Source organism: Eschrichtius robustus, chromosome X (genome assembly GCF_028021215.1).
Source record: "Eschrichtius robustus isolate mEscRob2 chromosome X, mEscRob2.pri, whole genome shotgun sequence".
NCBI lineage: Eukaryota > Metazoa > Chordata > Mammalia > Artiodactyla > Eschrichtiidae > Eschrichtius > Eschrichtius robustus.
This window is the reverse complement of record NC_090845.1, coordinates 17,875,202-17,899,155: the sequence shown is the minus strand read 5'-3', so window position 1 is coordinate 17,899,155 and position 23,954 is coordinate 17,875,202. Positions and strand designations below refer to the sequence as shown.

At 40.6% G+C, this 23,954-nt stretch overlaps 1 long non-coding RNA gene across 1 annotated transcript in view; it reads left to right on the top strand.

The window, feature by feature from the left end:
* The window catches only part of LOC137756215 (uncharacterized), a 43,484-nt gene extending 30,643 nt beyond the window's left edge, over nt 1–12,841 (top strand). Inside the window, exon 3 of the long non-coding RNA XR_011072209.1 lies at nt 12,766–12,841. This is a non-coding gene — a long non-coding RNA (uncharacterized lncRNA). The remainder of the gene's footprint in view (nt 1–12,765) is intronic.
* The last annotated feature ends 11,113 nt before the right edge of the window (nt 12,842–23,954 follow it).

The following is a 23,954-nucleotide window of genomic DNA, read 5'->3' as shown; positions in this document are numbered from 1 at the left end:
CCAAGGTTTAGTGCCATCCCATACTGGTATACTGGTTCAAATGGTGCAACCCCCCCAAATTCATGTCAACCCAGAAACTCAGAATGTGACTTTATTTGCAGATAGAGTCTTTGCAGTTGTAATCAAGTTAAGATGAAGTCATACTGAAGTTGCATGAGCCCTAAATCCATTATGACTGCTGAACTTATAAGAAGCAGGAAATTTGGACAAAGACACACAGGGAGAATGTCATGTGAAGATAGAGGTAGAAATTGGAGTGATGTGTCTACAAGCCAAGGAACGCCAAGGACTGCCAGCAGACAACAGAAGCTAGGAAGAGGCAGGGCAGGATCCTCCCCTAAAGCCTTCAGAGCTTTGCCCACACCTTGGTTTCAGACTTCTAGCCTCCAGAACTGTGCAAGAATAAATGTCTGTTGTTTTAAGCTACCGAATTTATGATGCTTTGTTACCGCAGTCCTAGGAAACTAATACACTGAGCAATCCTCCCATCCTAAATTGAAAGGAAGAATATGAATATTAGTTGACATTGATCGAGTGTTTATTATGAGCAAGACACCAGACTAAGTACTTTATATGCAATTATGTAATTTAATTCTAAAATCATCCTATCAGTTAGATAACTTTATCCTCCCTTCTACAGATTAGAAAACTGAAGCTGTGGGAAATCAAACACCTTGTATAAATTTATAAAGTTAATGAATGGCAGAGTGGGATTTAATGCATCTGTCTGATGCCACAGCCCATCTGCTTAATCACCGTGCTATGAAGGTCAAGATGAAAATAGGATCATATTTTGACCAGGATTTTTCAATGTGAATGTCCCATGATCATTTCTCATATGGATTTGTATCATTTCCCAGCCAGAAGGCAACAAACGCTAGGGCCCTGAAAAACTAGGGACCCAGGGACACTCAGAAGGCCACAAGTCCTGGTGTTTTGGTTACCCTATCAAAGTGGATTTTTTATTCTCACTTACTGGTGTCTCCATTATTTCTGAATACAGCTCATGTCACAACTGAATCTAAAATAGCTTTCAGTCAGCTCTATCCTAATAGATACTCAAAATTCTCAGTCTTTAATTCTTGTTAGGACAGAGATAAAGCCAAAAAACATGATCCGAACTGTACAATACCGTTGCCTAGGTGAAAAATGCCCGAGTTAAATAATCATTAGCTTCCTGCACTAGCTAAAAGCCAGAAAGCTCGGTTTAAAATACACCAATATTTTTACTCACTTGCCTCTTTGTCTCTCCTGCAAAACCCAGAGACAAATCCTCATCATTATCAAGAGCAACATCTGGGGAAAGAGACTGCTAAGGAGCAGGTCAAAGTTATCTTTGAGTGATTAACAACTTAGATGTGAATTTAGTGTTCCAGTAGTCTCGGTATTTTATGAGAATTCTAGGCTTTTGAATTACTACTACTTAAGTGTCTAAATAACTAGTGAACTTATTTTATAAGAATCCTAAAATGATTAAAGTGGCTTTTTTGTTTTAGGGTAGGGAGGCTGTTGTTGTTTTCAGTGCTAGAGCCCAGCAAGGTGGGGGATTAGTCACAACTTGAAGCCAGAAATATTTGGGTTTTCCTTTCTTTAACTGATTTTTTTAAACCATTTTAACAAATATCTTATTGATCTCAAGTTCTTGAGACTGCTCTATTTTGTTTTGAACTCCTGTTTTGTGTCTCATGTAGCCTATTAAATTAGCCCAGGGCAGAGGGTGATGGGGAAGGAGTGGATCATGTATGATGCTAGAGTCAGTCCTCAGCTATGTTACATTGTCTTTATTTCTTTCCACTTACATAGAGCTTTAGCGTTTCAAATCTCTAATTGTATTTGATGTTCACAGTACTTATAAGAAGTAGGCAGAAAAGACATTACTGTGGTGGCCCCTTGTGAAAAGAGAGCTTGTTTTGAGGTTCCAGCAAGCGAGCTGTGGGACTCAGATACTCTTGACCAAAGAAAAGGAAGACTCCACTCCACCCATAGGCTTTCGGAGGGGCTGACATAAGGAGGAAAGGGACACCCACTTAGCCAGTCAGATCAGTGGAAACAATCCTGGCAACCAGTTCAGTAACAGATGCTCCAGCCAGATGGCCCTTTCATTCATTTTACACATGAGGAAACTGAGGCCCATTCACACGACAGATTGATTGGACAAATATTTATTGAACACCGAGCTTGGGATACAGTATCTAGAGTTGCATTCTAATGAGGGGAGTGGACGTTAACCGAATAGATAACTGCTCTGAAGAAAAAGCAGGGTAAGGGGATAGAGAGGGATGGGGGTGCTGTTTTAGATAAAGCACTTAAGGAAGTCTTCTCTAAGATGCCATTCAAACAGATCCCTGAAGGCAGTGGGGGAGTTAGCTCGTGGATGTCCAGAGCACATATATGCCACTCACAGGGAATGGCAAGGGCAAAGGCTCTGAGGCAGGAACATACTTGGAGAGTTCAGCAGCTGGGAAGCCAGTGTGGCTGAGCAGAGAGAAGGAAGGGAAGAGCGAAAGGAGATGAGGTCAGTCTCATGGTGGGGATGGGCTGAGGGCAGGGGATATTATGTGGGGCCTCATATGATATGAATTCTCAATTTCTTTCCAAATGCAGTGGGAAACCATTGTAGGTTTTGGACAGGGCAGTGACATGATCTGGCTGGCACTTTTAAAGGATCACTCCACCTGCTATGTTGAGAATAGATTGAAAACTGGACAAGAGTGAAAGAAGGGATACTGGTCCAGGCAAGAGATGATGGTGGGAAAAATGAGAGATGATGGTGGTGATGAGAAGACAGCAGAATCAGAATATTTTTCTAAGAGAGAGCTGAGAGGATTACTGAAGCATTGGGATGGAAGTACGAGAGAAAGAGAGGAATCAGGAGTGACTCCACTTTGGGGCCTGAATAATTGAGTGAACTATAATCCCATTAATTTAGATCAGGGTTCAGCAAGCTTATTCTGTAAAGGGCCAGATGGTAAATATCTTCAGCTTTACAGGCCAGATAATCTCTGTTGTAACTAATCAACTCTGCCGTGAAATGTGAAAACAGCCAAAAGTAATAAGTAAATGAATGGGCATGGCTGTGTTCCAATAAAACTTTATAAGACAGATTTGCTCATGATCGCACAGCTGATAGGAGCCAGGATGAGAATTTAGATCTACTGATCCGTGCTCTGCTGTTCTATCTGCTGTTCAGCCTCTTCTAATAAAATTGCTCCTACCACCGACAGTATAGAGAATCACAGTGTACAAGGCCAGCACTATTTGAAACACCACCAGGCAGTCAGTGAGTACCATCCACTGAGCATCTACAAATGGCAGAGGAGAAGTTCAGCAGTGCACATCCCCGAGAGAGGGCAGAGAGTCTCCCATTGCACCCCTATTCTAAGTGCTATGTTCGAGTTTGGTCCTGCGCCAGCGTCCTGTGCCAGCCTCCCGGGCTTCCTCCCTGCACAGCCTGTGAGTGACAGCCTTTCTCTCGCACCTGACTGGGCCTCTGGGGTGAGGAGGTGCTGCACGAAAGGAAATCTGAGGCACAGAGAAGTTAACTGCCTGGTCCAGGATCACAGAACTACTGTGTAGCTGACAGGGTCTTGGTGCTCTGGCCTGGTGTCAGGCCTGAGCCTCTGAGGTGAGAGAGCCGAGTTCAGGACACTGGACCACCAGAGACCTCCCAACCCCACGTAATATCAGACGGCAAGAGCTCTCCCAGAGATCTCCGTCTCAGTGTTAAGACCCAGCTCCACCCAACGGCCAGCAAGCTCCAGTGCTGGACGCCCCATGCCAAACGACTAGCAAGACAGGAACACAACCCCACCCCCTAGCAGAGAGCCTGCCTAAAAGCATACTAAGTTCACAGACACCCCAAAACACACCACCGGACATGGCCCTGCCCACCAGAAAGACAAGATCCAGCCCCCCCATCAGAACACAGGCACCAGTCCCCTCCACCAGGAAACCTACACAAGCCACTGAACCAACCTCACCCCCTGGGGGCAGACACCAAAAACAACGGGAACTACGGACCTGCAGCCTGCGAAAAGGAGACCTCAAACACAGTAAGTTAAACAAAATGAGAAGACAGAGAAATATGAAGCAGATGAAGGAGCAAGGTAAAAACCCACCAGACAAAATAAATTAAGAGGAAATAGGCAGTCTACCTGAAAAAGAATTCAGAGTAATGATAGGAAAGATGATCCAAAATCTTGGAAATAGAATGGAGAAAATACAAGAAACGTTTAACAAGGACCGAGAAGAACTAAAGAGCAAACTAACAATGATGAACAGCACAATAAATGAAATTAAAAATTCTCTAGAAGGAATCAACAGCAGAATAACTGAGGCAGAAGAACGGATAAGTGACCTGGAAGATAAAATAGTGGAAATAACTACTGCAGAGCAGAATAAAGAAAAAAGAATGAAAAGAATCGAGGTCAGTCTCAGAGACCTCTGGGACAACATTAAACGCACCAACATTCGAATTCTAGAGGTCCCAGAATAAGAAGTGAAAAAGAAGGGGTCTGAGAAAATATTTGAAGAGACTATAGTTGAAAACTTCCCTAACATAGGAAAGGAAATAGTCAATCAAGTCCAGGAAGCGCAGAGAGTCCCATACAGGATAAGTCCAAGGAGAAACACACCAAGACACATATTAATCAAACTATCAAAAATTAAATACAAAGAAAAAATATTAAAAGCAACAAGGGAAAAGCAACAAATAACATACAAGGGAATCCCCGTAAGGTTAACAGCTGATCTTTCAGCAGAAACTCTGCAAGCCAGAAGGGAGTGACAGGACGTATTTAAGGTGATGAAAGGGAAAAACGTACAACCAAGATTACTCTACCCAGCAAGGATCTCATTCAGATTTGATGGAGAAATTAAAACCTTTACAGACAAGCAAAAGCTAAGAGAATTCAGCACCACCAAACCAGCTTTACAGCAAACGCTAAAGGAACTTCGCTAGGCAGGAAACACAAGAGAAGGAAAAGACCTACAAAAACAAACCCAAAACAATTAAGAAAATGGTCATAGGAACATACATATCGAGAATTACCTTAAATGTAAATGGATTCAATGCTCCAACCAAAAGACATAGACTGGCTGAATGGATACAAAAACAAGACCTGTATATATGCTGTCTAGAGACCCACCCCAGACCTAGGGACACATACAGCCTGAAAGTGAGGGGATGGAAAAAGATATTCCATGCAAATGGAAATCAAAAGAAAGCTGGAGTAGCAATTCTCATATCAGACAAAATAGACTTTAAAATAAAAGACTATTACAAGAGACAAAGAAGGACACTACATAATGATCAAGGGATCAATCCAAGAAGAAGATATAACAATTGTGTAAATATTTATGCACCCAACATAGGAGCACTTCAATACATAAGGCAAATGCTAACAGCCATAAAAGGGGAAATCAACAGTAACACAGTCATAGTAGGGGACTTTAACCCCCCACTTCCACCAATGGACAGATCATCCAAAATGAAAATAAATAAGGAAACACAAGCTTTAAATGGCACATTAGACAAGATGGACTTAATTGATATTTATAGGACATTCCACCCAAAAACAACAGAATACACGTTTTTCTCAAGTGCTCATGGAACATTCTCCAGGATAGATCATATCTTGGGTCACAAATCAAGCCTTGGTAAATTTAAGAAAATTGAAATCGTATCAAGTATCTTTTCCAACCACAACGCTATGAGAGTAGATATCAATTACAGGAAAAAAAATTGTAAAATATACAAACACATGAAGGCTAAACAATACACTACTTAATAACCAAGGGATCACTGAAGAAATCAAAGAGGAAATCAAAAAAACCTAGAAACAAATGACAAGGAAAACACGACCACTCAAAACCTATGGGATGCAGCAAAAGCAGTTCTAAGAGGGAAGTTTATAGCAATACAATCCTACCTCAAGAAACAAGAAAAATCTCAAACAACCTAACCTTACACCTAAAGCAGTTAGAGAAAGAAGAAGAAAAAAATACCCAAAGTTAGCAGAAGGAAAGATCATGAAGATCAGATCAGAAATAAATGAAAAAGAAATGAAGGAAACGATTGCAAAGATCAATAAAACTAAAAGCTGGTTCTTTGAGAAGATAAACAAAATTGATAAACCATTAGCCAGACTCATCAAGAAAAAAAGGGAGAAGACTCAAATCAACAGAATTAGAAATGAAAAAGGAGAAGTAACAACTGACACTGCAGAAATACAAAGGATCATGAGAGATCACTCCAAGCAACGATATACCAATAAAATGGACAACCTGGAAGAGAAGGACAAAGTCTTAGAAAAGCACAACCTTCTGAGACTGAACCAGGAAGAAATAGAAAATATGAACAAACCAATCACAAGCACTGAAATTGAAACTGTGATTAAAAATCTTCCAACAAACAAAAGCCCAGGACCAGATGGCTTCACAGACGAATTCTATCAAACATTTAGAGAAGAGCTAACACCTATCCTTCTCAAACTCTTTGAAAATATAGCAGAGGGAGGAACACTCCCAAACCCGTTCTATAAGGCCACCATCACCATGATACCAAAACCAGACAAAGATGTCACACAAAAAAAGAAAACTACAGGCCAATATCACTGATGAACGTGGATGCAAAAATCCTCAACAAAATACTAGCAAACAGAATCCAACAGCACATTAAAAGGATCATACACCATGATCAAGTGGGGTTTATCCCGGAAATGCAAGGATTCTTCAATATACGGAAATCACTGTGATGCACCATATTAACAAGTTGAAGGATAAAAACCATATGATCATCTCAGTAGATGCAGAGAAAGCTTTCGACAGAATTCAACACCCGTTTATGATAAAAACTCTCCAGAAAGTAGGCATAGAGGGAACCTACCTCAACATAATAAAGGCCATATATGACAAACCCACAGCCAACATCATTCTTAATGTTGAAAAACTGAAACCATTTCCTCCAAGATCAGGAACAAGACAGGGTTGCCCACTCTCACCACTGTTATTCAACATAGTTTTGGAATGTTTAGCCACAGCAATCAGAGAAGAAAATGAAATGAAAGGAATCCAAATCGGAAAAGAAGAAGTAAAGCTGTCACTGTTTACAGATGACATGATACTATACATAGATAATCCTAAAGATGCCACCAGAAAACTACCAGAGCTAATCAGTGAATTTGGTAAAGTTGAAGGATACAAAATTAATGCACAGAAATCTCTTGCATTCCTATACAATAATGATGAAAAATCTGAAAGAGAAATTAAGGAAACACTCCCATTCACTATTGCAACAAAAAGAATAAAATACCTAGGAATAAACCTACCTAAGGAGACAAAAGACCTGTATGCAGAAAACTATAAGACACTGATGAAAGAAATTAAAGATGATGCAAACAGATGGAGAGATATACCACTTTCTTGGATTGGAAGAATCAACATTGTGAAAATGACTCTACTACCCAAAGCAATCTACAGATTCAGTGCAATCCCTACCAGTGGCATTTTTCACAGAACTAGAACAAAAAAATTCACAATTTGTATGGAAACACGAAAGACCCCAAAGAGCCAAAGCAGTCTTGAGAAAGAAAAACAGTTCTGGAGGAATCAGGCTCCCTGACTTCAGACTATACTACAAAGCTACAGTAATCAAGACAGTATGGTACTGGCACAAAAACAGAAATATAGATCAGTGGAACAGGATAGAAGGCCCAGAGATAAACCCATGCACATATGGTCACCTTATCTTTGACAAAGGAGGCAAGAATATACGATGGAGAAAGGACAGCCCCTTCAATAAGTGATGCAGGGAAAACTGTACAGCTACATGTAGAATGAAATTAGAACACTTCCTAACACCATACACAAAAATAAACTCAAAATGGATTAAAGACCTAAATGTAAGGCCAGACACTATAAAACTCTTAGAGGAAAACATAGAACACTTTATGACATAAATCACAGCAAGATCCTTTTTGACCCACCTCCTGGAGAAATGGAAATAAAAATAAACAAATGGGACCTGATGAAACTTAAAAGCTTTTTCACAGCAAAGGAAACCATGAACAAGACAGAGACAAGCCTCAGAAAGGGGGAGAATATTTGCAAGTGACGCAACTGACAAAGGATCAATCTCCAAAATACACAAGCAGCTCATGCAGCTCAGTATCAGAAAAACAAACAACCCACAATCCAAAAATGGGCAGAAGACCTAAATAGACATTTCTCCAAAGAAGATATGCAGATTGCCAACAAACACATGAAAGGATGCTCTACATCACTAATCATTAGAGAAATGCAAATCAAAACTACAGTGAGGTATCACCTCACACCAGTCAGAATGGCCATCATCAAAAAATCTAGAAACAATAAATGCTGGAGAGGGTGTGGAGAAAAGGGAACCCTCTTGCACTGTTGGTGGGAATGTACATTGATACAGCCACTATGGAGAACAGTATGGAGGTTCCTTAAAAAACTAAAAATAGAACTACCATACGAGCCAGCAATCCCACTACTGGGCATATACCCTGAGAAAACCATAATTCAAAAAGAGTCATGTACCAAAATGTTCATTGCAGCTCTATTTACAATAGCCAGGACATGGAAGCAACCGAAGTGTCCATCGACAGATGAATGGATACAGAAGATGTGGCAATATATACAATGGAATATTACTCAGCCATAAAAAGAAACGAAATTGAGTTATTTGTAGTGAGGTGGATGGACCTAGAGTCTGTCATACAGAGTGAAGTAAGTCAGAAAGAGAAAAATACCATATGCTGACACATACATATATGGAATCTAAAAAATAAATGGTTCTGATGAACCTAGGGACAGGAGAGGTATAAAGATGCAGACGTAGAGAATGGACTTGAGGACACAGGGAGGGGGAAGGGTAAACTGGGATGAAGTGATAGAGTGGCATGGACATATATACACTACCAAATATAAAGTAGATAGCTAGTGGGAAGCAGCTGCGTTGCATGGGGAGATCAGCTCAGTGCTTTGTGACCACCTAGAGGGGTGGGATAGGGAGTGTGGGAGCGAGACGCAAGAGGGAGGAGATATGGGGATATATGTATATGTATAGCTGATTCACTTTTTTATAAAGCAGAAACTAACACACCATTGTAAAGCAACTGTACTGCAATAAAGTTAAAAAAAAAAGTGGTATGTTCACACGTGCGCTTGTATAATGTGTTCCATCTTGTCCTGCTTACATCAGCTTTCAGTAAGGTCACTGCAGTGAACTTGGGGCATGCTCTTCTTTGTCTGAGTAAATTTGCAAAATATTGCCAGGCAAGAAGGGAGAAAAATATCCTACTGCATCATATAAATAGCTCTAATAAGATGAACGTAAAATCGAGGTTTCTTTTTTTCCTTTTTGGCTTCTGCCAAGAAATAAAAGAGGTTCTGGCTGTATCTCCTGTAATAACCTGTAATTACTGCAGTGATTAACAGCTGCCACCTTTTCTGTGTCTGCAGGCCTCTTCTGTTACGTCTCTGACTGCAGGTCATAGCGGTTAGCAGTATCATGGCTTCAACAGGAAGTGTCTGATTCTCAGTTGTTATTGGCTTTTATCATCATTGGCAGTCTCCACATTTGTATCTACAGCTTATTTCTGTGTGCGCATCAGTGGCCAGTCATTCAGAACTCTCCATGGCTTTCTCATCCTAACCTCAAGGCCCCTTGAGCTCTTCTAGCCCACATTGTGAACCACTTCCATAATGCTTTCAGGGTGCAGGAGAATCTGGATCTTCTCTTATACCACTAGGAGGTGACAAGAGACATGGGAGTTGGTTTCATGCCCTTGCTCCCTGGACCCTCCTAGATGAGCCCCCATTTCCACTCTAGATGACACATAATGGGGAAACCTTAGGCTCTTTGACCTCTTTCCTGGTTCAAGCCTAGAAACGGAGCACAAGATTCTCTGCCCTCAGATTCCCAAACTTGTGTGAAGGATTTCCCATGCTCATACCCAGTGGCATGCTAGAGACAGCTCATATGGACTCGCTAGAGCCAAATGTGTATATTTCTTTGCAAGTCCACAATCAGTGATGTTGTCTTGGTAACTTGAAATTGGCCCTGCATGGTGGGAGTAGTTACACAATAGAAAGTGGAGAACACTATAATTCGGGCTTTTTTTCTTTGTTTTTTCATCTGTTAAACATTTACCAGCACATCACTGCCCATACCCACTTCATGGCCTGATGGGGATGGGGGATGCTGGGGTCACAAAGGCCCTTCTCAAGGACATATGAATGTCTAAGCTACTGTCTCTCTCTGGTTCACCTCTCCTCTCACTTGTCAACCTGTGGAAACTTCTAAGTGTAATGCAGTAGAACTTTCATCAAGAATCCTTCCTAAATCTACTGTTTAAGGCACCTAGGTCCCACCTCCACACATTCCAATTTCATTGGTACAGGTGCAACCTTGGCATTGGGGATTTTAAACTCTCCAGGTGATTCTAACATGCAACAAAGTTTGGGAACAACTGTTATAAGGCATTGGTTCTCCACTCTGCTTGCATGTTAGCATTACCTGGGCAATTTGTATATATATATATATATATATATATATATATATATATATATATATATATATGAATGCCCACCAAAAATCAATTAAAGTTGAATCTTTTCAGGTAAAATCCAGGTACTGGCAAGTTTTAAAGCACCCGCAGGTTATGTCGTTGTAAGGAGAAGATTGAGAACTGCTGGTTTGTAGCATAAATTTCTGCTCTGTTGGCGTTAAAAACTATTCTGGTAAAGCTCAATGCCTTTTCTCTGAATCTATTTAGAAACTCAAAAGCTGTGAGATGTCATGTCTTTCTTTGTGTTTGCCTGCTATAACCATCCTACCTTGTGGTGAATCTGTATAGAAAGGTTTCACTGCTGCCTGAGTGGTACAAGAAAGAGAGAGGTAAATGTGAATTCCTGTAGATGAATAACACACGGGTTACTCTCTAAATATCACTCCACTACAAGGCTGTAAAACAAAGCTTTAAAAACTAGATTCACTAGTTTTCTTCAAGAGAAAAGGAAAAATGGGGTAATCTCTAGATATCTTAGTCTGTTTGGGCCCCTATAACAGAATACCATAGACTGGATGAGTCAAAAACAGCAGACATTTATTTCTCACGGTTCTGGAGGCTGGGAACTCCAAGATCAAGGCACTGGCAGATTCTGTGTCTGGCAAGGGCCCACTTCCTGGTTCATACATGAGTGTCCTCTCACCGTGTCCTCACATGGCAGAGGAGTGAGGGAGCTCTCAGGGTCTATTTCATAAGGACACAAATCCCATTCATGAGGGTTCCATCCTCATGACTTAATCATGCCCAAAGGCCCCCACCTCTTAATACCATCACATTGACGGTTAGGTTTCAACATATGAATTTTAAGGGGACACAAACATTCAGTCCATAGCACTTGGCTTCTGTTTTCTTGTTGGTTTGTTTGCTTTTTAGAGTTTACGTTGTTTTTCGTTCTGGTTTCATTTTTCAGAAGCTCAGAGCACTTTAATGATCTTGTGGCACCGAGTCTCTAGAGGCAATAAGTCTCTAAGTTAGTTAATAAGTTAGTATAACTTATTTGTGACTTAATAAGTTAGTATAACTTATTTCTGATTCTCTCCCAACCAATTTGGTTACTTTGTAGCCAAATTATTTCACATTCTGGAAACTTGTTCCTCTACAATGCACAGTTAAATCCTGTCCTGTGTATTTTTTCCCACTAAAAATGCAGTTAGGTACTTAACTCTTGTTATTTTTATAATCTCACAGCCTAGTGAACCTTGAAATCACTTCTCCCTACAATATATCTCCCCCTTCCATTGATATTTATCCAGGATTCAGCCAACAGATCTATACAGTCAATGATGGTGGTGGTGGTAATGGTGTTGGTAAAAACACTAAATTAGTTACTAGCTTCATTGTTTCAGTGTGATATTGAGATGTGTCCTATAAATACATCAACATTACTACCTCAACTAAGTCATTTGGCAGATATAACAAGCTCGAATGCAAAATGGGAAGCAACACTCTCAAGTCAGACTGACATGGATTTGAATCCCACCTCTGCCACCAAATAGACAAGTGGCTTTGGCAAGTTATTTTTCCTCTCTTGGGCTCAGTTCCTCGTCCATTAACCAGAGATAGTAATACTTTTCTTAGAGATGTTATAAGAATCACAGTTAATGCATTTAGACCTAGCAATTTAATACATTAAATGGGTCTTTTAAATTACTGTTTTCAGGTCTAAGCTTAGCCACATGACCACACCACATACTGTATTAATGTGCTTTCCCACAAGCAGAGAGAAACAGTAAGCTTTCATTTTCCCTTTTAATTTTAATATATTAGCAGCCACTAACCTATACCTAGCATTCAGTGTATCATGTGTGTGCCAGAGGTTGTAATAAAGAAAGGGAGACAAAAAAAAGAAAGGAGTGGGTAGTACACTGCACAAATTATCAACTTTCATTTTCAAACCCCCAAAATCACGAATAAAGATTAATATGCAAAGGGAAATTTGTTCCATCAGAAAATTATTCAGATACCACCCTCATTCTTATTTCCAGAGTTCATCATTTGTCAGTGCTCTTCTAATTCTTCTGATGACATAGAGAGCTTCTGTTGGGTATAAGAGCTATTTTCTCCTCATGTGTGTTCCTCCAGCAGCACTTTGTTTTTACATCTACATAACACTTTTCTTGTTTTAATCTAAAATTTCCCCTTACAGATTTGTTTCTTTCCCCCTCTCTAGTGTTTCTCAACCTCGGCTGCACTTGGAATCACCTGGGGAACTTTATAAGATATGAAAGTCTGGGTTCTATTCCCCCAAATTCTGATTTTATTGAACTGGGGGAGCAACTTAGCCATGGGCTTTTTTTTTTAAAGCTCTCCAGGTGACTGTAATCTTCAACCAAGTTTCAGACCCCCTAGCCAACACCCTTCCTAGACTACTGTGAGCACCATGAAGGCAGTGACTGTGCCATACTCAGCTTCATGTGCCTGGTGCATAGCACAGTGGCTGGCACAAGAGTTGCTCAATAAATGCAGGTGGATATTTAAGATCTTGTCATTTCTGATTCTCTCCCAATCAAGGATGGAAATGATCAGGATATCCCTAATATTCTGATCCTAGAATCTTGGGTCCACCAATCCCAGGGGCTCTAGTAATTAGATTCTCATGTTCACTAGTTGGCTCGGGCCCTGGATACTGATGACACTAGTGGTGGTCCCCCAACCCTTCTTTCATGTAGTAAATAGATTCAGAATAATTTCATGTCATATGGAAGCCTGAGAGAGAGCTATCATCAATCCTATTCACAAAGGAAAAGTGAGATTGTCCTCCCAGGAGATGCTTAGTCGAAACAAAAAGAATACTGCAGCAAAATTTCATTCTCAGTGGATAACTCCATCCAAGTCGAGGCATGAAAGCCTATCAGTAAATATGGCAACAGGGCTTCCCTGGTGGCGCAGTGGTTAAGAATCCGCCTGCCAGTGCAGGGGACATGGGTTCGAGCCCCGGTCCAGGAAGATCCCACATGCCGCAGAGCAACTAAGCCCGTGCGCCACAACTACTGAGCCTGTGCTCTAGAGCCCGCGAGCCACAACTAGTGAGCCCACGTGCCACAACTACTGGAGCCCGTGCTCCGCAACAAGAGAAGCCACCACAGTGAGAAGCCCACGCACCGCAAGGAAGAGTAGCCCCCGCTCGCCGCGACTAGAGAAAGCCTGCACACAGCAACAAAGACCCAACTCAGCCAAGAATAAATAAATTAAATAAATTTAAAAAAATAATAAATATGGCAGCGTGTGACCTTATTCTATAATCTCCACTGCAACTCCTTATTCCTAATCATGTTTTTTCTGGGAAATGTTTACTGAATGGATATTTTGTGTGAGGTTCTGAAATAAGTGCTATAAGAAATATAAGGAAGATCTGGTATAATAAAAAATATATCAAAATTGCAGAGTACTTTAAATTTACAAAGTACATGACACTTTCTAAACTTTATACTTCAGAAGAGTCTTGTTCAACCCAGTCATACTCACAAAATTGTCCAGTCCCTCCTTCCCTCTCTTTGCCATGGTTACGGCAAATTCTAACACTTTAGTTTCTACATCTAAAGCCAGCCTCACAGGAAAATAAGTTATTACTTGCCTGGGCATAATTTAAGAAGTTCTAGAAAGATCTCACAGCCAAAAACACCTACCTTTCTCGCCCACATCTGAAATTCCAACATTTGAGATTCTTCCCTTCTTGATATCCTATTGGGAGGAGTAGGAGAAAACTCTTACAACTTAATGAATTTATCAGCTGCTTCCTTATCCCAGGGAGCTTGGGAGAAGGAGAGCAAGATCAGTGAAAATCTGGAGGAGAAGGAAGAAAGAGATGCTGGGGAGCCTGAAAAACAAATTTCTCTATCTCCACATCACACTTAGGCCAGTGCTGAGCACTGCCCCATTTCTGCTTTGGGTAAAGTGATCACACGCTGAAAATGTCCAAAAACAGACTTAACTCCACTCCTTCTGTCTCAGTAAGCTCCCTAAGTCTGCTTTCACTTGCTTGACATATTTTGTTTGTGTTCTTAAACCTTCTGAATAAGAATTGCATGTAAACGTCTCAATATCGCCTGAGGGGGGAAAAAGTATTTCTCAACGGGCCCTATTGGCATTTTGGATGGGACAACTCTTTCTCATGCTAGACATTTTCCCTCCCTCCCCCACCTCAGCAATTGGAAGTAGCACACCCCCCCAGTCATTGTGACAATCAAAAATGCTCCCACACTCTTCCAAATGCTCACTGGAAGGGTGGTACTGGCGTGGGTTCAGAATCGCTCATTTTGCATCCTGAGCAAGCAAGACACAAAAGGCTCACAGCCGTCTTCTAGAGGCATTTTGCCTGCAGAACTTTGAAGATGAAGTTGTCATCTTATCCTGCCACCTTCAATAGCAAAGCAAAAATTAGAAACTATCCAAACACATGTCACCTTTCTACAAGAAATAAACCAGAAAGGAGTCCCCCCTCCTCTTCTAAGAGCTTAAACATCACATATATTCCTCTTAAGCCTTCCCTGAACTGAATGTTTCTCAGCAAAACTCCAAAATAGCTTAAATTTATTTTGAAAGCTTTGAAGAGAATTACTGAAGTAGTGATGTCGGAGACATTACTCAACCTAACTTGAACTTGACCTCAGACAGGGAAGTTACGTCTACAGAAGGAATATTTCAGTGTCCCCCAGGGGGCACCATAACCCCTTCACAAGTCTACCAGCCCTCTGTTCTGTGGTTCGGCTGGTCTGCAGCCCAGTTCCATTATCAGCAGGTTGGTAGCAAAGAATAACTCTCCAGTGTGATTGCCTGGAGACCAACCAGGCCAATTCTGGTAACCCCACGGCACTTGGGCTGCACTGAAGTCTCATAATCCATCCTGCTTGGATCTCTTCCAGCGACACAGTTTGAGTATCTTCAACTATGAGTGATCTCAAGGTGAATCAAACTGTCTTGTTTCCAAATGACGAACCCCAAATTAACCCAGCTTCCAAGGTACTAAGCATTCCTTTGCAAGGGCTCCTGAGCACTTCCATCCATTCAGACATTCAGTGCCTGTATTCATCTGACCAAGAAAGAATATGAACTGTTTCTCCAATTCCCCAAGGCTAAGCAATAACTTGAGATATTCCAAGTCTAAATGCTGAGACATTGCCTTCAGGCAGTACAAGGTTTTGTTCTCACCTTGCCAGAAACAGTTAATAGACAATCACTTTTTCTGTACCCTTCCAATTGGTATCCATTTTAATTTTATGTGTGTGTTTTGTAAATTTTAAAGGCAGACCCAGCACTACTACTCTTGGGTATATATCCAAAAGAAATAAGTACCCAAACAGCCCTGTTTTGTACACTGTCCACAAAAATACTCTTACAAGAATGTTTAAATCAGTTTTTCTCATAGTAGGCAAAAAACCCGGAAAAATTCAAGAGAGACTAAATAAACTGTGGCACATCCCTAAAATTGGATACTACCTAGCAATAAAAAGGAATGAACTATTGATGTATTGTTGTATACTACAACAATCTCAAATGTATTATGTGAAGCAAAAGAAGCCAGATTTTTAAGAGTACATCTATTTATATGAATTTTAAGAACAGGTGAAACTAATCTGTGGTGTTAGGAGTCAGAAGATTGGTTACCTCTGGGAAAGGGTGTTATTTGGGAAGGAGCACAGGGAACTTTCCAGGCGATAGAATTGTTCTATATCTTTGAGTGGTAGTTATATGAGTGTATAGATAAAAATTCACGGAACTATGCACTTAAGATGTGTACATTTTACTGTAGGCAAATTATTCCTCAAAAAAAAAATTCCAGGGCAAATGCAAAATATTAAAAATGGTTAGAAGCCTCAGTGAAGCATTTCTCTTGTATGCAGTAATTAACATGTGATGTCCACTGTGTATACTAATATTTCTGTCACCTATGTCATATGTTGTGAAATCATATTTTTATGCTTTCCTCTAAATTATGTAATTGAACAGGGCCTTTTGAGCTGGGGCGGCATCCAGGAGAGGAAGCAAACTTCCCTAAGTCAGTGAGTGGTCTCAGTTTAAAATGGGATTTGCTAAAGAGGCATTTCTTCCTTATCCTCCAAACCTCGCCAGGAATCTTCGAGACAGGCCTCCTTTTATGAGGCCTACTGAACTCTACAATGACTGTTGGAGCAATAATTGCCCTATGCCCCAAGTTTCTTCCTTTTTAAGTTCAGTCTTTGCTCCTGTGAATAATTTATGACAAGTCTGGTTTACAAGGCAAACACGCAGGCTCTACCTGATTGAATGCCCCTTTCCGCTTTTCAAAATTCAATAAAACAATTTAGTGATCTAAAATTGTTTTCCCAAGCAAGCATTTAATTACTGCACAATTACCTAGACCCTGCATCTGAACTGGCACTTGCTAACTCTATAGCAAGAATAATTAGAAAATAAAGAAACTCTTTAGAAAATCATCTTCCAGTTGTGTACAGCAGCACAGTGCACTTCTTGCCTGCTTATCACATTTTTTTTTAATCACAGTAAAACAAATTAGAATTTCAAAGGAAGTTATTGCAGCATTGCTTACAGGGTTTTTGTTTCTCAACAGGATAAGAACTTGATGAAAGCTTGATTTATTATTTCATGTCAGAGTTCAAGGCCACTAGCTGAGCTCAGCAGAGGCAAACCCACCAACAACCTAGGCTCAGTAAAGGACACTCCAGTAATCCTTTATATTTTATCAAAACGTGAATGCATTGAGCCCATAAGTTGCCACTGCAAACCCTGAAGAACTTTTAATTCACACCTGTTTACAGGTCATCAGAACGTATAAATTGAAGGATAAAATTGGAAAGCGATGCTTTCTTAAGAAGGAGTTAGAACCAGAAAATCAAGATCTGCCAGTAGATCTTCAGGGTCAATCTGAGATACCTACACACCCATTGCTGACCCCAGGACTTTCTTCTCGGGTTTGTTGAAGTATTGTTCTTACATGGAGTGCTCTAAGAGTAGACCCTGAGGCTCAGGTGTATATGTACGTGATTTATCAAGGAAGAGCTCCCAGAAGAAACCAGTAAGGATAAGAGGGAAGCAGGATGGGGAAGGGGAGGAAGTCTGACAAGGGTATTATCTCAGGCATCTGGGGCTCTCAGCTCATGTGGATCCCATGGGGAGCCCTGGAATGTATATCGTACCTTGAGGCAAGAGAACACCATTCAGTCATGGCCTAGTGGACCTGGGGTGGAGGTAGGAAGAGAGAAACTCCCAATAACTTTGGGCTCTCTCCTAGTGTCTGAAAGTGGGCTCCAGTAGCCCAAGGACAGGCCCCTGAAGAAAGATGAAGGCAGTTGTGTAGTGGTAAATATTTAACAACTGGCCGGGGACTAGGGAGAAAGAGCCTTGATTCGTAGCATTTGCCAGTTTCTGTGGTGTAAATACTCCCAGTGTGGCCAATGTCAAACTACCAACTTGCTATCACTGAACATGGGGACTTGTAAAGAGATGCACAGCAGCACCCTCCGTTGTGTAGTATTTCTACTCCATGGATACAGTACACATAAATAACCTCAAGAACACAGACAATAGCAATATGTAACAAAATCATTAGGAAGTGAGGAATTTTGAGTATTTATTACCTTTTGTGTAATATTTAGTATAAGTTTATACAGTCAGTTCTCATTATTCATGATAGTTATGTTCTATAAAGTTGATGCAAACATTGAATTAGCAAATGTGAAATCATTGCTTCTAGAGGAAGTACAGGGTTAGGTTCCTCCAAGCCTCTGGTCGAAACATTTTGTGAACTGATTGATGCGTAGCCTTGTTTTATGTGTTTCTGTTTAAAGACACCTTATTTAATATATCTTACTGATTCATGAACAATGGACTCATGGCCTGCAGCACTAACTCAGGCCTGAACAAAGTTTATCTAACGCATGTATTTTCTCTGTAAAGCACATCACAGCCTTTCTGTGCTTGGGAACATTAGACAGCACTTCAGCACTACCCTAAACCATTTTAAACAGTGAAATCACTCACAAAAAGAATAAAAATGTGGGAAAACCTGGCACTCAGTATACCACGAAAAGGACACTTGTTTACAGAATGAAAGCTGAAACAAGAAAGCATTGTTTGACCTCAGCTGGGAACGTGCACATCGGGCAACTCAAATTTTTCACAGCTCTGCAAATGACCACAAAAGTGACCCAAGTATTGATTTGGGGCTTACAAATAAATTTTAGGAAGTAAGTGAATTCACAAATATGGAATCCGTGAATAATGGGTGTCGACTATACCTTAATTTTTAATAATGGCTGTATTTAACAACCCACTTGCAGAATTCCTGAAAATTTAACAGCTCTTGTGAGCCTGAGTGAGCCAGCTCCAACACAGCATTGACTGGACTAGACATTATCTTGACCACCATCTCCACTGGCCTGTCGACTTCTACAATGCAGAAAGCAGGTCTTGTTTATTTCATTATTCCATGCTTAGCCCAATGCCTAGCTCATGGCAGGTAATCAGAAACTGTTAATGGATGCATGAATGAAGGCAATTTCCCTCTTTTTACTATCATGGAAAAGTAATAAACTCACATGGGAAGAGCACTTTCCTGTTTAAAAAGTACCTTCCCATCCAAAAGTTGTTTGGTTTTTACAAAATTCTGTGGCCAGCTTCTACAACTTTATAGGTAAGAAAATGAGGCTCAGAGATTTAGGTGACTTCCTAAAGGTGACAGTCAGTTAGGAAGAGAGTCAGGACTCAACATTTTCATACTTTAAATCCCATGTGCCTGCATCATACTGGGATTAGCTATGTCCCTTCAATTAATGAGCATCGACAGCAAACACACTCAGGCTAGGTCTGTGCAGGGTACCCACATTTGCTTCAGAGGTTTCAACTGAACAAGTCACTATTCTACTCAATAAAGAACAATAAAAACCATCTCCGATAGCAAGAACTCTTCAGTCACTCATGGTACAAAACTTAGCGTTCTAGATTTTTTAAAGGCTGCAGATAACTGAAACAAATCATTTAACCACAGTTGTTTCTGTAGAAACAGTTTTTACTAAAATGTGTCTAAAATGTATTATATGCAGAAGATAATTTCTAAATTCTCAGGCGACAGAGTGGCTTTTTTCCTGTGCATGTCCACATACCACAAGTTATCTGCTTTTTCAACTTTTACTAATGTTTTCTCTTTCACTTACAACTATGTCTAACAAAGAAACACTTTTAACTGTCTCTGTACCTGATGTGAGTAGAGAACGCAAGAGCCATGTTGAGTTTCAGAGGCTAAATAGTCGGCTAAACTTAGCAGTTAAATGATACAGTTCTGTAACCCAGCCTCATAAAGCATAAAATTCAAGTCATGCACACACAAAATCAGAAAGCGCCTCCTCAACTGGACTGCCATATTCAGAAATTTAACACATCCTTAGAGATTCCAGATCATAATCATAAGCCGCAGTGCCTGAAATAGTGCCTGGTTCGTAGTAGGTACTCAGCAACTGGCTCAGTCACTAACCAGAGTCTATATTTGCCTCCTAAATCATCAGGAACAAGAAAAAGTGTATAATCGTTGAATGAAAGATGTTTCTCAGCTCTTGTCCTGACCAATGAGCCACCTATCAGCTCAGCTACATTCAGGGAGAAGTTTGCTAATTATTTGTGAAGTAAGTCAGCACAGCTGGGTACCAACAACCTTAGAATGTGTTAGTGTACAGTTCACAGCTTTATTTCCTTTATGTAGAGAGCTTGTGTACTGGCAAGAAATGAGACTCAGCTCATCAGTGGGAGGAGATGATTCCCTTCCAAGAGTGCAGTCTGAAGGAAGACTTGAGAAAGCTGACTGCATCTCAACTAGGAAATGTTAAAAGTCTTTGTAACAGATAAATCCTTTGCCCTAGCAATTCCACATCTGGGAATTTAACCTTAGGAAATAAAGGATTAATATATGAGGAGCTCCCAGTAATACTTAGCAAAATTATAAAGAACATACTTTTCGCTTGGCAAATGATTTTAATAGAAGATGTTTCAGAGAAAGAAATATAAATAACCAATTATTACAGGCAAGAAGTACAATGGTGAGGTGTCATTTTCATCCATCAGTCAGCCTGGAAGAATTACAAACATTAGTAACAGCCAGTGTTGTCAAGGGCATGGAGAAATATGTTGAAGGAATATCATTTGGTTCTCCACATTTTGAGAGTCAACTGTCTATAGTATTGAAATTGCAAATGCCCATACTCTCTGACCCAGCTATCTTAAAAACATCTGCACATTTACAAAAAGGTATACATGCAAGAATACTTATTTCAGTTGCCATTTGTTGTCATTGAAAAACAATCACAACTAAAGGTCCATTACCAAGGGAGTCATTACATAAATTATGCCGTGTCAATTCACTGGAATAATACACAGCAGTTTAAAAGAAAGCAGTGGGTAAACATATGAATATGGAACTATCATCATGATATATTGGTAGATGGAAAAAGCAACTTGCAGAACGATACATACTGTAGGATCTCATTGAAGGGAAAAAAAAAAACTATGAGTATATGTACATATCCTTGAATGCATGTGTATAGAAAAAGTAGAAAGGGAGCCACAATAAACTATTTGTAGTTGTTACTTTTGGGAAAGTGAGTAGATGGAGAGTCAAAGTGAAGAGGCATTTTTACATTTTACTATGTATACTACAATAGTGTCATAATTTTGCAAGTGAAAATGTATTTATGTATTGCTTAAATTATTTTTATAAAACAACAGAAAATATATAATGATTTTTTAAAGCCTTAATCTAGAAAAGTCTTGCTATTAAAAGGCAGAAAAGCAAAATGGAAGTTTTGAAAAATAAGACTGAGTGACTCTGTGTAGCTGAAGGTTCAACAACCACTTGCTGACTCTACCCCAAAGTTAAAAATTGGCCACTGGGAGGAAAGAGGCGAGGAATCACACAGAATTAATTCTGTTGACTGCTTGGGCTTGACTTAATCTGATAAGAACCTAGATAGAACGTGAATAAAAATTTTTCTTTCCACTTTTCTCTCTGTGATAGATTAAAGAGGGCAACAAATTCTTTGCCCGCCCCCATCAAGAGATGAACTCTATTTCCGTTCCCCTTGAATCTAGGCATGCGCTGTGACTTGCTTTGAATCAGTAGAACATGGTGGAAATGACAATATGCTTGTTCTGGGCCAAGCCTTTGAGAGGCCTGGCAGCTTCCACTATCTAGGGGGAAACCAGCTCTCAGTTAAGAAGTGTGACTATTCTGAGACCACTATGGGATGGCCTAGCTAGCCATGTGGAGCAGTCACATGGCAAAGAACTGAGAGCCCAGGATTATGACCCCAACTGAGCCATCTCATCCAGTTCCCAGTCTTTCAAGCCACCTAGCTGAGGACCCAGACATTGTAGAGCAGAGACAAGCCATTCCCACGGTGCCTTTCCAGATTCCTGACCCACAAAATCATAAGCAAGTAAAATAGCTATTGCTTTAAACCAGTAAGTTGTAGGGTAGTTCGTTACTCAGCAATCGGTAACCAAAAATCTCTGTGCTGTTCTTTTTCTCCCCTTCTCTCAACTATAAGAAGACATTACAGGAGTTTATAGTCTGACACAGTTGGCATTTATTACAAATCCTGTAGTCACGATGCTGACCATGTAAAGTAACATTCTGACCAAAAAGATGCACCATGCCAAACACTCAGAAAGCTATCTTCCTAGAAACTTCCAACTAAAAAGTATTGTCAGGAAGCCAATAATGCATGGGTGTTTTCGAGCTGGAAATAATCAGGTCATTATTGAGCTTGGAAAACCAAATTGCCAGCCCCTGACATCACAAAAGGATTGCTCTTCTCTGGAACCTGCTCTGCACAAGTTCATCCAGGGGCTGGACCCTCCAAGGGATATACACAGGCTCGTCCACCTGGTCCTTCTACATGCCGGGCTGGGCCCTGACCAGCATGCACGCGGAGCACCTGGGAGTCATTGAGCGTCTAAGGGAAGCGGCAAGTGAGGAAGGTCACAGATGTGGGTGGGAGCAAAGCCACAGATGTGGCCTTTGGAGATCATCCGGATGGGCCCTGAGACTGAGCCTCCAACAGGATTGAGACCCAAGAAAATCTGGCCATTTGAGTTCTGGAAGCAGGAAGTGGGCAGTCCCTGTCAAACTTGGCCTGAAGCTTCTCCAAATGCAGTTTTTCTTGAGCTTGGGAAGCTGCTTGGTTTCCCTAAACCTTGAAGTCAGTCTGTCCCTCAGAATCATGGCTTCTGATATGCACATCAGTATTCGCCACAGTCCAGGAACTAGAGAACACTGCATCTGTCCAGATGAATGTGCACAGATGTTTCTGACTTCACTCTCATGTGAAAAAAAAGTCACTGAATTGCTCTTTCTCATTCTGGAATACTCTGACTTAGGTTACTGGGACTTTTTCTGGCTAATATACAATTGAAGTTTTTTTTTTTCCGAGGGTTTTTTAATTTTTAATTTTTATTTTTTTAATTGAATGATTTTTTAAATTCTATAGTGCTTAACAATTTTCAAAAGTTTCACACACATGATTTCATGTAATCCCATAATAACCCTTTTTTCCCACCTACCCCTCTATTTCCCACCTCCATCCCCCGCCCCCGTTGGTAACCACTAGTTCGTTCTCTGTATCTGTGAGTCTGCTTCTTTTTTGTCTTATTCACTAGTTTGTTGTATTTTGTCGATTCCCCATGTAAGTGATATCATACCGAATTTGTCTTTCTCTGTCTGACTTATTTCACTTAGCATAATGGCCTCCAAGTCCATCCATGTTACTGCAAATGGCAAAATTTCATTTTTATGGCTGAATTGTATTCCATTATATATATATGTATATATATATATCTCACAGCTTCTTTATCCATTTATCTGTTGATGGACACGTAGGTTGCTTCCATACCTTGGCAATTGTAAATAATGCTTCTAGGAACATTGCTGTGTTACAGTTGAAGTTTTGAAACCTCTCAAGAATGGTAATTTTTAGTTGTTTGGCATGAATAGATGTGACCACCATCTAGTCTAGATCTGGAGCCTTGCTACTCTGGGGACCAGCAACGTCGGCGTCACCTGGGCGCTTAGACTTGCAGAATCTCGGGCCGCACTCCAGATCTGCCACATCAGAATCTGCTTTTGAACAAGCTCCTCAGGGGGCCTGTGCGCTTGCTAACGTTTGGGAAGTGCTGGTCCGGGGGAACCACATCCTTTGCCTACTGCTCCAGGAGCATGCAGCTCCTCCTCCTCCACCCCCCAAAATTTCTCACAGACAGAATGAAAAGCGGCTTTGAAGAAGAAAAGCAGGCCAAATAGGCAAACACACTGCCTCAAATAGCAGGAACTCAATTAGGTAGGGGTAGGACTTTGCCTTGATGGGTTCTATCTCTGGT